The 12,143-nt window shown below is 33.9% G+C and overlaps 1 protein-coding gene across 2 annotated transcripts in view; it reads left to right on the plus strand.

Moving 5' to 3' along the window:
- The first annotated feature begins 328 nt into the window (after window positions 1-328).
- FoxP (forkhead box P) overlaps window positions 329-12,143 on the plus strand; it is a 63,111-nt gene continuing 51,296 nt past the window's right edge. The window contains exons 1-2 of one of the 2 annotated variants that reach the window (XM_071589026.1): window positions 329-459; window positions 8,909-9,030. The gene's annotated coding sequence lies outside the window, so the exon portion shown is untranslated. Of the gene's footprint in view, window positions 460-8,908; window positions 9,031-9,756; window positions 9,815-10,116; window positions 10,223-12,143 lie in introns of those variants that run through there. The other variant, XR_011701579.1, reaches the window with a different exon arrangement.

Below are 12,143 nucleotides of genomic sequence, written 5' to 3' on the forward strand. Positions count from 1 at the left end.
GATCCATGTTTTTCATTTCATGCAGATGCTGTGTTGGGTCGGTGGCGCGAGGGTGCGTGGGGGCGAAGCTACTTGTCTGTCCACGCTGCGCAATGCCACTCCCACCCCACCCACCGCCCCCTCCCCGCCTCCCCCCTCTCAATCCCCCTCTCGCCGCGCCCCTCCCTCCCTCCCCTCCCACGCCCTCTCACCGCCCCTCACCCCCCGCCCCATCCCCGACCACCCCTCCCCGCGTCCTCCCCCCACCCTCGGCCCTCCCACTCCCTTCGCAAAGAAATAATCAATGGGCGCAAGTTGAAAACGCGATCCTGTATCCAGCCTAGCCAGGGGCAGGCGAGGGGTTGTGTGAGTGCACGGATAAACACCATCTTGTTGTGCGCGAGGGAGATGTGCGGTCGCACCACTCCTGATGCTCCCAAGCCGTGCAAAGGGGATCCGAAACAATTCCCGTCCGACCAGGTACGCTCACTTTCCCCCTCGGATTTTTCTCTATCCCTCCGAGAATCGTGTTGTTTTTTGTGAAAGCTTGGCATTATTTATATTTTTGAGAGTGGAAATTGGTGAGAGTCGCTTGAAATGTAAATCCGATCACAGTCTGACATGTCCGCAAGCTGGGTACTCGTTGGTGCGGGCATGTATGCGCTGGAATTGTGTGCCAAGGCGAGTCCGATGTGTATAGTTCTGTTGTTGTTTACGACGGTAGCATTTTTTGTCAACAAAGTGAAATAAATAGAACGTTATTTCGCTTCCCCCGCGACGGGCATTTTAGAATGTGCTCGAGGATGGTAATTGATTGCCTATCCCGACGTTTAATGGCGTTTATACCTTTATTTACCCATTTCATGTTTTTGTTGTCCGGATGGAAATAATTTATCATTTTATCGCCCATCCTTTTTTATACGGATTCATTTCATTTGCAGAGCATCCTAAAGTACCTTTCTATTGATCATGATAATGCCAGTGTGTTAGTATTGAATGAAGCAACCTTACAAATGTACTCAGGAATATAAAGCGAGATAAATAAAACAACCTCGTTTTTGTTTTCACGGAATAATTTATGGAAGCTGTTTATAATTTTTGTAGTTATCACTTATTTGAAATTTTTTTATTGCGGAAAGGTGTATGAACCTTACTTCAATCATATATATATATATACGTACATATATATATATATATAAACACACATCTATTGGCGTTCAGATCAGGCCTTATTATAAAATGGCTTGTGTATTGATGTATGTATACGTATATATGGTAGGCAATGCCGAATAATTTGGAGTTGATAGTTAATTGAGATATGATTAGAGATAACTTGAGTTAGTGTTTAAATAGTACTGCCGATTACTCACGAGGTATGTATCGCGAATGTTGTTATTTCCTATTATTTGTCTTGTTGTCTAATCATTGTTTTCTTGTGATTTTCGCAAATTAATTAATTTATTGGCATGATGCGTCCACTAAATAGTATTTTTGTATGCTGATACTTGTTGTATACATTTAATGTTTATTTATTTATATTTACATAATTTAGATGTAAGTGAAATGTTATTACAAAAATTGTTTTATTTTATCTATTTTATCTTTCTGAATGGTGTTTATGGATTTTTAGAGCATGTATATAAATAAAATGAGTGACTAATTTTCTCTGCATATTCGGGGTCGTCTTTAAATATAGCTTCCTATTGTATGAAAAAAATAAAGTGGCCTTATATTAACTTTATTATCCTAGTATTTAAATTGTCTAGAATTTGTTTTCTTGAATGTACATATTTCCTTTGATGATGTTTATCATTTTTCAGGTGGTTTTGAAAAATGGTATGGCCCTGAGAGCATGTTTGAATGGAAAATAACTTTGATTTTGGCTTTTAATTTGCTCCATTATGCGTGCAACAGTGAGTGCGTTCAGTTCAATTAAATTTTTGATTATACTGCACATTAGAACCATTGAAATAACAAATTCCATTGAATTCTAGAAGTTAAGCAAAAGTATTTAGAACATTTTTCCCAATAGATGACTTCATCTTTTTGGTTTTGATCCAAAACGTGTTGTGATATATTAAATTGAAAAAATTTAACTAAATAAAATACTTGAACGCACGCAAAAGGTAAATATAAACTATTTAAAAAATATTTTTTTGTGAAGCTTGTCGGCGTATTTAATCGCTAATGAAAATAACTTGTTATTTTGACTTTCATTTAAAACTAATTTTTTCGTTCGTTGAATTTCTCAAAGAATGGTGATGTCTCACAACTCAAAGTATATCACTTGTTGAGGATGGTTGAAATAAATTTACCAAGCCCCCAGTATATTTTAAGCGTATTTAAGACAATAACTGTGTTACTTACGATATTTGATATTTACGACTTAGATATTTCTGTGATTATCGAGGGAGACTTGCGTTATTAAGTGAAATTGACCAATTTTACCAAATATCCTTTGAAATAATTTAACAATTCTGTTTTTAAAAATACATGGCCAGCTATAGAATCAATGTATGTAGGAGATTCCGAAAATGGGTGAACCTAGTTTTAGTCAAGATACCAAAAGGTAATGTATACTAAATTGACATCAGTTTTCTCGTATTCATAATTAGCCCATCTTTTTAAAAGGATCCGTTGTATAGTATCCATTGCTGGCGAAGTTAATGGCATGCGTCAGGAAATTAATGACACTTATTGCTGCGTAAGCGCCGTCTCACCTGAAAGCTGTTGATCTAATGTCGTTTGAATTATTTGATTATTTTCTTTCCGTTGCATCTGAATTCACTGCAGTATCGTTACAATTTTTGGTGCCTTAGAAAATTTTGCTTCCAAGATTAGTCATTAAAACTGAAGGGATGGAAAGAAGACTTTACACCGGTGGGAAATATGACGTGAATTTCTCTTTTGAATTTAGAAGCACGAGCATTGATTGATACATTCATTGGGGGCAAGTTTATAACAATATTTACGAACGATTCTATAATTTTTTATCGATTGTAAATTCATACAATTTTGTACTTATTTCATAAGGCTAAAAATACGTCCAGAATGTTAAGTGACATTGTTAGAAATTCCAGGACACTATAGCTATGACAAGCTATTTTATAAACTGCTTTTATCACAACAGTTTATTTCTTTGACCTCACGTAAAATTTAAGTTGCTTTAATTGAAATAATCTAAGTTGTAATATCAACGAATGCTATCAAATCCGATTAGCATAATAAACATTCCAATTATGATTGTCACCATAAACACCAGGAAAAATATTCGGAAGGAAGAGCGCCATTAGTTTTCGTTTACATAATTATAATGCGCGAAATATAGATAATACATTTATCTAGATTCATAAATCGGCATTATCAATCCTCTAGGGTAGAAATAAATTGAGTTCACCAGTTTTGAGGAAATACGTCAGGATGTTAGGAGAGAGTATTGGTCCAATTGGTTCTGCTGATACCTTTTCCGAATCCATTTTAAACCTTATGAAATGGTAAATTTTGAAACTCAATTTGAAGTCGGTAGTGTTCTTTTAAATTGTTACGAAGTGAATATTACAGTATTACCCTTCCAAGGTGCCTTTGCCCTCTTAATTCTTTTGATTTAAAATATTTATTAGGGCCTCCTTTATTCAAAAATTAGTAAATTCTGACATGAAGATTATCGAGTACGTAGAAAATATAATTATTTAAAAAAATGGTGTCAATAAAATCCAAAATAATGAGAAAATTACGGATCCACGTGTGGAGTGGTCGACTTTGAGGTGGAAAGAACTGGATTGAATAAACATTGAATTATAAAGAACAGTAATAATGTCCACCAATACAATTATTTAGAGGCTAGAATCATGACAAATTCGCTAGAGTGGAAATTGTGGAAATTTTGATACGTGCGGTATGTAAACTCTTATGCCGATTGCGACTTCCTCTCGACCGCTGAAAACTCTCCTCCCCTGAGCTAGTATGACGCTGAGAAAAGCTGTTGCAAAAAGTATGGCCATTAGGACGAAACCCAAAAACAAATTCTTCTTAAGTGTTACAACATTTCTGTCGTGCTTTACTCCATGAAATAGAAATCCTTATCTAACGTTCATGATCAAAGCCGTCAATAATTCAATAATGTACCCTTTTTCAAATTTTTCAAGCCGATACAGATAGTGTTCATCAAATTTTTGATGTTTGTTCCGCGACGAAAACAAATATGAAGCGATATGTAAATATGTTAACTACTGTTTTGAAAACAACATCTTTTTTACTTTCGTCTTGTTCAGATGACATAGTGTGTGATGGAAGAAAACTGACACCGCGAAATCTGAAGCTTGATGGCTTCAATAACTCAATAACTGTAGTTGCGGAACCCTTCTACACATCTGCGAACCGCTTTTGTTTTGCCAACCCCGTCAGTAAATCTAATTCTAATTGAAGCAGAAAGTTGATCGAAATCATGCTTTAGAACGTGGACACACGATCATAAAAAATCATGCTTGTCTCTACTCGGCAAACATGTACCAGTACGCTTCTTTTGGGAAGGGGCGGAGTTTAATTTTATATCTTGAAAGATGATGCATTTTACATACAGGGAAAATAAAAATGTTCCACAAATACTTCCAAAATATTTCAAAAAGATCCAAGTAGAAAATATTGCATTGGAATTACGTTAGTATCACACAAGTAGAAATTGAATGGCTAGCTCGTAAAACAACATTAATGCCTTTTTCACTGAGTATAATGCACATTTCAATGCCCTGAAGCCAATTATTTAATGGCTCGTGATTGATTTTAGGAGCACTTATTTTGTGATGAGTTACATGTTTGAAAATAGCCGTCTCAATTCCATCACAAATAAATAATGGAATGGATACATTCTTTTGCTCTGTACAGAAATTTCAGCACACTCGCCGTCTAAAATATGCGCTTTGGGGTCGAAGTTCATTTCGGGTATGAGTTCAGTCGCATTCGCTTCTAAATAGAACTTGTAATAGCATAGCAAAATCTGGTGGACAATAAAAAACAAATTGGTGCCTGTTTCGAAAAAAAAATATTCACGTGAAAGCCAATATACTCCTACGAAAAATATTATCCTGTATATTAGGCCAAACAATTTATATATGGTCGCTCTCTACTCTTGACTTTTATATTTTATTGGTGTAATACTTCTGCTGTAATTCATTGATTGCAGTTTTAATCAGGAAAATAAAAATTATAAATCTCACTTGCATAAAATAGATTATTGCGGGTAGTTAACTGACTCTTAATGACATCACATTAGGCAGAAAAATAGTCTTTTTTTGTTAAGTTAATTTACGAAAGTTGAAAGTTATTTCATTGGTATTGCAATGATAAGGTAAAATAACCTGCCGCAGATATCTTATATTCAAAGCTTTTTATTCAAGTTAATTATATATTTTTGCATGCTTGATGATGTTACAGGAATATAATGCCAATTTGAAAGGAGTAATCTATTAATCTAAAATCAGATGAGAGATAAACCAAATGTGCAGAGGAAAAGAGGCAATAGCCGCGAAGTTTTTATTGGATTACGATTGCTCAACATTTTCTGAAAAACTAGGACTCAGAAACTTTATCCTATATTATTTAAAATGTACACGTATTCCATAATGTTGAGTGTCGTAAAAGTAATGCTAAATCTGGAATATTCTCTATCTAAGTTGAAACTATGCATTCATAAACAACACATGGCTTGTCTCTTTTCTAATAAATTACTCCAAAATGTTCATACTGCATTATAATGACCATGCCTATATCTCTCTTCCCTATTAACTATTTGATTGCTTTTGAATATTTTTAAGTTTCATTCTTAATGCATTTATTCTATCATAATGACAGAATTTTTAATGGTATTTCATCATAAAACCTTTTCCTTTAAAGCCCTCAAAGTTCAGGAGTGTAACCATATCAAGTAAAATGAGTCAACTTTTAAAGAAATTAATCAATATCTTGAAGTTATTGTACCTTTATGGTTAATTATTCTTCATGTGTTTTTAAATTGTCAAATATTTATTACAATGTATATTTTAATTAGTTTATTATAAATGCATATTGTAAATCTGGGTATGCATTCATATAAACATACGTATAAATGCATTAATAACTGTAATTTGATTCATGTGACCATGAATGGGTAAAACATTAACATTTTACATACTATTCTTTGTTTTAATTAAATAAATGAAAGTTTTTTGGAAGGTTGATATCACTTTTGGCATAAATTAACATTTTATTTCCTTCAGAATGTTTTAGAGTTTTTCTCATTACTCTAGCAATAAAAATAGACTGCAGCCACCTTTAAAATGAGGTTTCAATGGCTAACCAATGAAACTCTTGAGATACTAAAGCTGTCACTCTAGTAATATCATCAGACGCATTCAAATCGTTGGGAACTACTCTATGCCATGAAGGTGTCTCATTTTTTAAAATATTAATGTCTACATAACAACTCCCCGAAGTATTAATTAAAAAGCCTCTGCAGACTCAGGAAGTGTCAGTTTCCATTTTTGTGTTCCAGCTGTGTTGGCCACCCATGGACAGAAGTTTCATTTCATAACTGCCAAAATCTGCTGATCAAAGTTAGGACTTAAATCTTAAAAGCAAACTTTTTATCTGCCACAAACTGGAACCCAGCCAAAACCCAGGAATGGAAATTAATTAACTATCCCTCTGAGATTACATTGGAAATAAAAACTACTTATCACTTAAAAATATATTTAAGTGTACTCTTACATGTATGCGAATGGTAGTGAATAACTTACCTGGTTATTCTAAAACCTGCTGCATATGGATTTCTCCCCTTCCTCGTGCTTGCTTTCTCGACACCCAATGACCTTTACGCTGAGTTACTTCTAGAAACCAAGTCAGTCACTTGCAATTGTGTACACACGCATTCAGTGATGGCAGAGATGGCAAAAAATGATTGTTAGAAGATCAAATAAGAAGTACTTGTGACCCTGAAACAGTTTTCTGACACGATTTTATTGTTACTTAAAATCAACTCTTTCCTGTTGTAGTCATCGGCATCTTCTGTGCTGGATTCAATATACCGTTCTTGAAAGAAAGAGAATAAATCAGTCTGCAGGTATTAACCATCTTCCATAGTACTTCATTGGGCTTAGTTGGAAATTTATGAGGGCATTTGAAAAGGAAATTGCATAGAATTAATGAATTTATTAAAGATTATAGGGGTAGATTGAAGGGATAGACAACATATTCATAACCCATACATTTCTCTAGCTTTGCTTTTTGGGACCTGAAGGTGGCCCCTCATCAGTCGATGAATGTAGTTTCATACAAATATACAATGATGTCAAATGTCATTCTTTTGCTGACAAGGAAGCCACCTCCATATTTTGGTGTGTCCTTTTTAATTCTGAATTATTTCTTTTTGTTTATCTTTCTTTACAATCTGTACCATCACTGCAGCACAATGGTGAAATTTTTCCTTATTTATATGGTAATGAATATTGTTTCATCTCTATAATTGACTTTTTTGCCTTGTTCTAGTTGCAAGAATCAAAGAATTTCTAGAAGTATCCACCAGTAGTGGTCTTAGAAGTATGTGATTATTAATTGAATACTTAACAGCCCTTGAATGAAAACTGACAAAAACTCACCTCTTATTGACTATAGATTATGGTACTCAACCACTTATAAAAAAGTTATCCTTCACAGTTCCTCATGCCTTTGATGCTGTAGCTGCTGTTATAGTAACATCACTTAGCTGCCTTAAAATGTCCAGCATGCTTACATATATGCTCCATCTTCTATCATTCTTATTCCTTATTGCTAAAAGATATACGAAAATCCATTCAACTATAATTTTATTCCTTAATAAGTTCTACCCAAAGGTCAAATGTGTGGTAGTTACCTATCTAAAATGAAAAAGGGACAATGAAACCTTATTCCAGAAGAGCATGACATATTTAAGGAAAAGCAGGTAACATTCTCAGACAAAATATGCCTAAAACCAAAAGAGCTGAAATTTTATTGAAAAGGTAAATTTCAGGTTCCCTTAGTGGTGAATGAAATATTATTTCTGGTTCATGCCACATCGGGTGACCTCATCTGCTGCCATTTATTAAACATGAAAATTGTATTTATGGTACCAATGACACATCTGTGACATCTCTTATCATCTGCTGCCACTTATATTCTGGGCAAATTGTATTTATGGTGCCATGGATATAGAGTTTTTTATGGAATTGGTAGCAATGTTTTCATGAAAATATTGTTACTACTAAGGAATGACTTGGTCTTGTGTATTTTTCCCCATTGGTTAGTTTATATATATATATATATATATATATATATATATATATATATATATATATATATATATATATATATATATATATATATATATATATATATATATATATATATATATATATATTGCTTGACCATTGTCAAGTTTGAAAAATGGGTGATGATATGCCATAAATTTAATTATTGTTGGCAGCAACCCACTGTTCAAGGTTTTTGAGTGCAGATGGACCCAGAGACTGCTACACTTCTAATCCATACTGAGCATGACACTTCAGACTCTTAAACAATGCATTGCAATAAACTATTTTACAAAGGACCATATGTAATACCAAACATTGGTAAAGAGAATATATCAGTTTTGAAGAAGAGAAATGGAATTTTTATGTTCAATTATATTGGATATTATTCTCGAGTATTAATTTGGTGCTAAATTGTTTTCACTTATTATTTATTACCAAGAGCTGATTTCAAATTGATGTTCAACTTGAATGGGCATACTTGTTGTTATCGTACTGGCCTTCTTTTTTTAACAACTAAAAAGCGAATATCTGTCTATATTATACGAGTGAAATGGGATGGAGTAGAATCTTATTATCTCGGGTCAGTAGGACTATCATAATATAATCTTCTCTAATTTTATCTCTACAAGGTGATGACCATGGTAACTAAACAACTAAGAGGCGTGACTTGAAGCTACTGCAAGAAGTGAAACACTGGGCCGACCAGATTCCAGGTGGATAATATGAAATGGAAGAGGTTTCCTATAAAAAGGCACGTACTCTCTTGAATTATTTATATACTTAACAGCATATTTTACATGTGTTATGGGGTTGAATTTTACTAAGTATCATTTATGCTACGTCCTTTATTAAATGATACGACAATATAAACGCCTTTTTTGCTTTGGTAGAATACCATATTTTCCATTGCGAATGATACACCATTTTACATAACTAACATTCCTTAATTTAGGCAGAAATCCGGATCGCGGAATTCAGCCTATATTAAGAACGGGTACGAATAAAAATAAATGATTAGAGTGCACAATTTCTGAGAAAAGAATTTAATTGAAATAAACATGTATTATATCTATAATAAGAAATAAATTATGTCACACCCTCGTAATTCTCAATTGTGTATGGAAAATTTCGATTTGAAAATACCGCAAAAAAGTGAATACGAAATTCGGAAAGCGGTGGCAGCTTATTGGCGGTTTTTGTGTCTATATTTAACACTTCCGTCATCGTGCATGAAACTGATTTGTTAACTTTGGTTTTAAAAAATGGAAAAAGACATAGCTTCTAAACGGTCAATTTATACGAGGTTTCCTATAGTTCGACCGTATTTTCTTAGAAATTATGAATATCTTACTTTTGTGTCTTCTTTCAGTGATGTTTATTGATGTTTATATTCTTGTCCACACACCTATCGACAAGTCAAAGAGGTGATTTCCGTGAATGAATATTGAGATTAGAATTAATTGATTAATATTTCAAAATATTATTTTATTTTGGTGTAAATCTCAGCCCAACGCAAGCGGATAATATCCTACATGGTAAAGGTTCCGACTCCTTAGTATTTGCACGTAATTCTAGTGTAGCTGTGGAAGTAGTTGAGAAGTCTTCTTAGATGACTTTAATGAAAAGACCCATTCCATAATAACAGTAACTCAGTAAGTTACAAAGAATCCCTGTCCCTGGCTAACTACATTACTAGAGAGTAAGACTTTGGACGTATTGGTTTGTTTACCCTAGATGAAATTCACAGGAACTTTCTCTAGAAGCCATATTTATGAACCTTAACGTCAATATTAGATTAACCTTCGATGTTTCAACTTCATGTTACGATTTTTTACAGCACAAACGTGGATGTATGATGTCCTACGTTGAAGGTTTAGCACTACCTTCTTTGAATGTGCCGAGAGTATTACCAGAATGGTCTTGAGTCTGAGTTGGTTGTCAAGGTATATAATGTTACTAACTTATTAGTTTTGTTGTTTGCATCCGTATTTATAGCCAGTTTTTATTTTGCGCAATAATTCTAAGTCTATGTTCCCGATGCAATGGGAGTGATAGTTATCTGTGGGAAATAGCTGATTTAGAACCGTGCATGTCATATAATGTTTGCTATTATTGGGAAAATATCCATTCCTATTTATCTTTTTGTGTATAAGAGTAAATATAAGCTAATCCGCTGTGGTTGAATGACCATTTGAAAATGTCATTATCACATTTATAAAACTTAAGAAACTTTATAAAACTAGAAACCCATGAAAATTTAGTCTTAAAAGAAATATTTTGTCATGACTCATTTTAAATTAATATTTTGGCAGATATTTACATAACTTGCGGGTGCGAAGTAAAAGTAATCGATGAATCTGACTTCACAGAAGGTTTCTCCGTTAGACAAAAGACCACTGCCACAGAATTATTTCTATGGTTAAGTGAAGAAATATTTTTTTGAGATTAGATTGCCCTTAAAGCCCCATAATTCTTTTTACTTCGCTTTCAATATCAAATTTCATCTGGGATTGGTGACATCACACGTCCTAACAATGCATAATGTTCCTTGAACGTTGGCTGCAGTCCACCTTGAGTACCTTCAGCTTAAGTTTATATACTGATGAGAATTGTTTCATCAAAATTTTAAGTTTTTAAATAATGGAATGCACTTCAGTTCTTATACATCTACCATTTTGTTACTGAAATGTCGGGGAAAAACATTGTGGAAAAGAGTCATTCTTTTAATATTTTGCATTGCATTCGGTGATTGTTGAATTGGGATAACACAAAGTTTGTCCCAGTTTATATGTTATTTGTCAATCTTGGGAAAAGTATCTTCAGTGCTGTGAACTGATGATTATGAGAATATTGTGGGCTGTTGTCGTAGCAACTCCTTTGTATGCCTGAAATGAAATCCACATTATTTACAAGAACAGTAGGTGGATATATCGTGGCTAGAAAAACTTACTCTTGCTTCTCCCATCAATGAATTTTATGAGTGCTACTCATTCATTTGTGGAATACAGGTGTCCATATTGCATTCTTACGAGAAGTTTTCAATTCAAAATGCAGTGCAAGGCAATTGAAAGTTCAGAGTTATTTCAATAGAACAAACGATATCAAATGAAATATATATTTTGTGTTTGGTTTGGCATTTTTAACTCCTTCCCATTTCTCTATCTGTGGACTGTGTGGTTCAAATGGCTTTCAAGCAACCAGGAGAAAACATTTTGATGCATGCATTTCAGTGTGGATCCTGTCCTCTGATTGTTCTAATTGCCTTCACACCGCACTGCCCGAAAACAAAAACTTTACCACACTGACAGGTGGAGGCACCATGATTTCTCTTTGAATGGCTCTGTTCAGTAAAAAGCAAAGTGCTGTCAAAATTCACCATTGAACAAATACAATTCATGGAAACATGCTAGTTTACCTTTATTTGATTCCATTTTTTATCATTAAAAAATTTCAAGCCTGTACCCTTGACAGATGATTTGATTCAGTGGTGGTCGCAAAAATCATGTGTTCCACGGAGGGAAAAATGTGTATTGCAAATGAAATTCTGCTGTGGATATCTAGAATGCCAGTTTCCCAGTTATGCCTTATTTCATCTTAAGTCTATAGTTTTCTCAATCAAATAGTCCGCTAATGGCACTGTGCTGTATTATGCTATTAGGCAGTGTAAATTATGATTATTATTAGATCCCTATTCTATGTATGCCCCAGAAATCGGAATATTGTTAGCTATTCGCTGTTAACTCTGAAATACAGGCATTGTTATATTTGCCTAAAATCATCAATTACATATACAAGTTTCTAAGCAGGACACTTCCCTATAGTTCAGATGAATACTGTAGTTGCTTAATCAATACCTTTACACTT

The sequence above is a fragment of the Hetaerina americana genome, unplaced genomic scaffold, assembly GCF_022747635.1.
Source record: "Hetaerina americana unplaced genomic scaffold, ioHetAmer1.1.p SCAF_31, whole genome shotgun sequence".
Classification (NCBI taxonomy): Eukaryota; Metazoa; Arthropoda; class Insecta; order Odonata; family Calopterygidae; genus Hetaerina; species Hetaerina americana.